This window comes from Rhinoderma darwinii, chromosome 4 (assembly GCF_050947455.1).
Source record: "Rhinoderma darwinii isolate aRhiDar2 chromosome 4, aRhiDar2.hap1, whole genome shotgun sequence".
Taxonomy (NCBI): Eukaryota; Metazoa; Chordata; class Amphibia; order Anura; family Rhinodermatidae; genus Rhinoderma; species Rhinoderma darwinii.
In genome coordinates, this window is record NC_134690.1 from 186066298 (window position 1) to 186072297 (window position 6000).

The following is a 6000-nucleotide window of genomic DNA, read 5'->3' on the forward strand; positions in this document are numbered from 1 at the left end:
TGTCAATTTGTTACAGCAGAATGAGACAGGCAAGTCATCCTACTAGACGACTTAATACAGACGTGCTGATGTTTCTGTATTCTGCAAAACAAGAGAAAATAGTCTGGAGTTCTGTAAATCGTTTGGATCAGTTATATATTAAAGGGGTTCTACAGGATTAGAGAAACATAACTGCTTTGATGTGATGTGAATGGCTGAGCTGCAATACTACACACAACACTGTAGACCGGTGTCGCACTGTGTTGTTTTTTTTCATGATCAGCTTCTTCTTTAGTGCCCTCCTTATCAGTAGAACCAGAAAGATAATATAAGATAGCCAAGATCTCAATTTATTTATTTTTTTAGCAATGTTTAAGGAGAACTATTGGCCATGAGAGAGAAACTCTTCTACGCTTTTTCTTAAGTTTCAGCTTGATATTTTTAAATACTAAAACTTACAAAGTGCGTTGATACAAAAAGTTGACCGGGGCTTTTTAAACCCTATATATTGAGTGCAACCTTGTATTAAATCCAAATTCAACTAAACCAAAATTCGTTCATCAGACTGTGAAATGTGATTTATCACTCCAGAGAACACGTAACACGATTGTACTGCACCAGTGTATAGTGGCAGAGTGCTTTGCACCACACAGGCCAAAACTTAGCATTGCATACAGTATAGTGATCTCAGGTGTGCAGCTGCTCGACCATGAAAACCAATTCAAGAAGCTCCCCACACACTTCTTGCGCTCGTGGCACGTCCAGAGGCAGTTTGGAACTAGTGAGTAATGCTAAAGAGGGTAGACGATTTTTAGGGCTTCTCTGAATTTCTGTGGTCTACTGTTGATACTGCTAGACGCTTCTTCTTCACCATACAGTTGACCGGGGAAGATCTAGCAGGTCAGAAATTTCATGAACTGATTGTGGCAAAGTTGGTATTCTATGACTTTGCCAAGTTTAAATCCAGTGAGCTCTTCAGTATGACCCATACTACTACTAATGTTTGTGTATGGAGATTGCATGGCTGTGTGCTTGATGTTATGCACCTGTTTGCAATAGCAAATCACCGGAATTCAATAATTATCCATAAGTATCCATACTTTTTACCAAATAATATATATGCTGAATCAGACATAGAGGAGACTTTCTCTGTTCTGAACTATCCAATAAATAATAAAATATCGGTTCAAACTGATTGCTGTGAGCAACAACATCTGCATTCAACTAAATAAGTGTTCTATAATCCAGTGACAAAGGTAAGTAAATCCTCCCAGCAGTGACATACATTCTGCCTATGCAGCCTTTTTAGCGGTATAGGGGCCCCAAGGACAAGGGATAACACCATTGGGACAGGTTATCATTTGCATACAGTGTAGGCTTAGTAAGGTTATTGCACAAACCCCACAAGCTACAGATCACAGAGAGCTAGATCTCAGTTCTTCTTGCTGTCATGAGGTGTGTTATCTCCAGCAAATCAGCTGCTGCAAAACATTGGGCCATTAAGGCTTCGTTCACATCTGCGTCAGGGTTCCGTTCTGGCGTTCCCGCCAGAACGGAACCCTGACTGAAACAAACGGAAACCATAGGTTTCCATTTGCATCACCATTGATTTCAATGGTGACGGATCTGGTGTAAATGGTTACCGTTTGTGTCAGTTGTGCGATAGCTCAGTCGTTTTGACAGAATTAATAGCGTAGTCGACTACGCTATTCATTCCGTCAAAACAACGGAACCCTAGCACGACTAACACAAACGGAAAACATTTGCACTGGATCCGCTCTGACAGGAAGCTACGAACGCAACCCTTAGGCAGATGTGAGCAAAGCCTAAACTGTACTTGGACAGGGGGTTCTATTTTCTCTTTGTCTCGATCTGCCCTCTAGATATCTTATATGAAAAGGGGACATAAAGGAAGGAGATTCTTAAAAACCAATACAAAATAAAAAAAATTGTATTGCTGGCTATACACATTATAAATAAATGATAGGGCACCCCAGAACAGCATTGCTTGGGGGACACATGATGGCATAGGGGCATTCATGTTATCAATTTTATTGCTGGTTCAATTAATTATTATATTTTTGTTAGGTGGTTTGGTCCGTCCCCCGCCCCCTTCTTTTCCCTTATATTTTGCAGTTGGTACTTACCTACCTTTTCCAGAAGATTCTGATATTCTGCCCAGCACCAGGTTACTGTCGCTGATTGGTTGTCTAATTACCGGGGAGATTCTTGGAAGCTTCTATTCTTCTGCCCAGCACCTGGACTTCGTCGCTGATTGGCCATTCAGTCTGAAGGTGGGAAGATTTTGCTTTAAAAAACCCAGCTTTCCCGCTGTTTCTGTCAGTTCCAGATTTCCCAGGACCAGCGTCCCCACCCTCCCTCCCAATTTAATTTAATTTAATTTAATTTCTGCTTGTCGCAATATCTTATTAGTGGGGTTTTTGTCTCCCAGCTATTACTGGGTGGACTGAGTTTTAAACTGGTTTATTATTATTATTGTGATTTTAAATTTATAATGGTTTTAATTATTTATTTAGTTGAAGTATTTATCTTATTGATTCAAGTATCAATATCTTTTGGTAACCCTTAATAAAAACATTGCGGCCTTTTTTATCCACATATTTTGTCTGGTGTCTTTAATTCTGTTATATTAATGTATGAATTTGGGCCTTGTGCCATCATGTGTCGGGTGGCCTGTTGATTCTTCCTTGATGGCAGATGTTGAGGGAAAGAAGGATCAGACATGTTGAATTTTAATATTTTTTATCTCTTGTTTACAGTGGAGATAAGCTGCTGCCAGATGTGTTTGACTGCAGCATATTCGCCTCTCTCCATTGAAATAAACATGAATGCTCGGCCGAGCATGCATGTTTATGATGGAGTTGGGAGAAATTGCTATCGCATATATATGGCCGGCTTTATTTTTCAAAGGCAAGTTGTGGGGAAATTACAATACTCATATTATATTGGGCAACCATACTATGCCAAGCTAATGAAGATATATTAGTTCAGATAGCTCTACTTCTCTCATGAACACCAGAAGAGACTAAGTATATCATTAATAGTATAAAATGTGTCCCACCCATACATCAACACTGTCTAAACCATTGAGTCTCCCCCCTCCAGTGGTGGAAGCAATTATTGGTAACTGCTAGGCACTAGCAAATTTCTTTTGGTCTTCAAGGCAAATGAGGCAAAATTTCTGCTAGTGTGCCATTTTTGTGTGTCCAGTGTTAATGTGATTCAATGATCTAGTGTCAAGTGGTCATTTACCTGCTTGCCGTTTTGGCCCGCTATCTGTTGCACTGCAGTCAGAAACCTTATGTTTTGAGTGATCATTTGTTCCATTAAAAAAATACCTCCGGTATGAAAGGGCAAATACATTTCTATTGTTCTGTTTTTGAATATGTACATTTTTAAGCAAGGCACGTGGTAAAACCTTTCTAGCTTAGTATTATGGATATGAACGAGTGCTTTTACCTAGTTTCTGTTGTGGGAGGAGAAAGGTAAAGTATTGTATGAAAGTTATCCGAGTGAATGAACTGAGATTTGAGAGCCAGGGTAAACTTGTGCAGGGACCTGCTTAGCTTATTGCTCTTAATATTGGAGTGTACTGTTACTAAAGTGCTGACATTTGGAATAAGTAAAATCTTATGTCTTCAGTAGTACTTGGGGATTATCTAATTATATTTTCCTCCTTGATCAGAGTTTCTCAGATGCAAGTAAAAGTTTCATTGCCTCGGAGGCATTGGGTTGTAATGTGATGCTTGCCAGTTTTAACACAAGTCAACAACAATACCGTAATGTATTACACTATTTTCCCAAAAATGTATCTGAAATGTGTAATACACGTACATTACACAGTATTGCCTCCATGGGAAAGTTTACTACAAAAGTTTATTGACGAAGCACAAATGTGTCGTAAGCGGAAATGTTCTGTTTTTAATGCTATAAGCTTAAATTTGTGCAAGATTGTCTATGTCAACATAAGTATCGACATATAGAAATGCATGAGTTGTGCACAACTAGGATTTTCCTACTGTTATAAAGGCTGCCATTTATGACAGTCTGTATTCTACCTGTGACACACCAAACACAAACTGTCATATAAAAACCTGGTGTGACAAATCATTTCTGCGGATGGTAGGGTTAGAATTTGGCTGAACCACTTCAAACCGCGCATCCAGTGTGCCCTGTGTCAACGGTACAGACTGACAATAGTGACGTTATGGTGTGGGGAATTGTTTTCAGATTAGTTCTGTTATATATCATATAAACGCTATCACCTGAGTATTGTTACTTACCATATGCATCTGTTTCTGGCCACAGTCTACCCATCCTCTATTGGCTACTTCCAGCAGAGCATTGCAGTAAGTCACGAAGCAAACCTCATCTTAAGCTGGTTCCATGAACATGACAATTAGTTGATTGATCTCCAATATTTTGCAGTCATCACATCTCAATCCAATACACCACCTTGACATATGGTTGAACAAGAGGGCATCGAAGGCCCTATCTAGTAATAGAAAGGTGTACCAAATAAAGTGGTTTAGAGCGTAGATTGACATAAATAGAGGAACTACTTGTTTGTGTGCCTATTGCCGAGACCTCACAATCTACTTGACATGTTTTTTGTACAGCATATAACTCACGGGTTTTGTACAGCACTCACTGGCGTAGCTATAGGAGTCGCAGCGGTCGCAATTGCGACCGGGCCCCAAAGCCAGGGGGGCCCACAGCCCCCCGCACCTTATCAATAAAAAGTTACTATAGTAACTCGGGCCACGGGCCCCTGTTACTATAGTAACAGACTGTACTTACCTTCCTGGTTCCGGATCGCAGCGGAGGTCCTGACGTCAAGCGCTGTGTGCAGCGCATGACATCACAGCGCTATGCGCCGCGCACAACATCGAGAGAACAAAACTTCCGCCGCGGCAGAAGAGGAAGGTAAGATTAGCCCTGACTGGCGGGGTCCGACTCCCGGGACCCGCCAATCAGCTGTTTTGAAGGGGCCACAGCACTCGTACGAGAGCTGCTTTCCCTTCATTCCGGTCACATTGTGAATCGGTGTCGGCGATTCACAGTGTGAGCGAGTAGTGAAATGAAGGGGAAGCAGCTCTCGTACGAGTGCTGCGTCCCCTTCAAAACAGCTGATTGGCGGGTCCCGAGAGACTGACCCCGACACATCAGCTATTGATGGCCTATCCTGAGGATAGGCCATCAATGTTTAGGGACTGCATAACCCCTTTAAGCCTACGATGTGGCAGGCTTAGAGGGCCCATGAGACAGGATCACAGATTGTGTGATCCTGTCTGCTGGGCCCTGTATCTAAGCCAATCACATGGTAGGCTTAGATACATGGCCCATGTGTGATCCTGTCTGATGGGCCCTGTATATAAGCCTACCACACTGTAGGTTTAGATACAGGGCCCCAGCACACAGTAATCTTATACTGTATAAGATTACTGTCTGCTGGATCCTGTATCTAAGCCTACCTTGTGGTAGGCGTAGATACAGGGTCCCATAGACAGTATCACACATGGGCCCTGTATCTAAACCTAACACATGTGTTACTAATCGTTTTTTTGTGTGTTTTCTTACAGGTTCAGTCGATGGACTACGTCGGATTCCAGGACTACTTCGAAGACGGCTTTTTTTTAAATTATCAATAAAATGGTTAATGAGGGTTGTGTGTTTTTTTTTTTAATTTCAATAAAATATTTTTTCTATGTCTTTTTTAAACTATATTACTACCGCCTTAGTAATGGCCGCCGGCTGATTGACAGCGTCCGTTGCTAAGGCGGGGCTTAGTGTTAGCCGATGCAGAGGCTAACACTAACCCCCTTTATTACCCCGGTACTCACCGCCACCAGGGGTGCTGGGAAGAGCCGGGTATGATCCAGTACCTGACCATCTGTAGGGATGGTCGGGCACTGGGGTGGCCGCAGGCTGGTATTATCAGGAGGGGAAAGGCCAAAAACAGTGGCCCTTCCCACCCTGGTAATGCTAGGCTGATGCTGC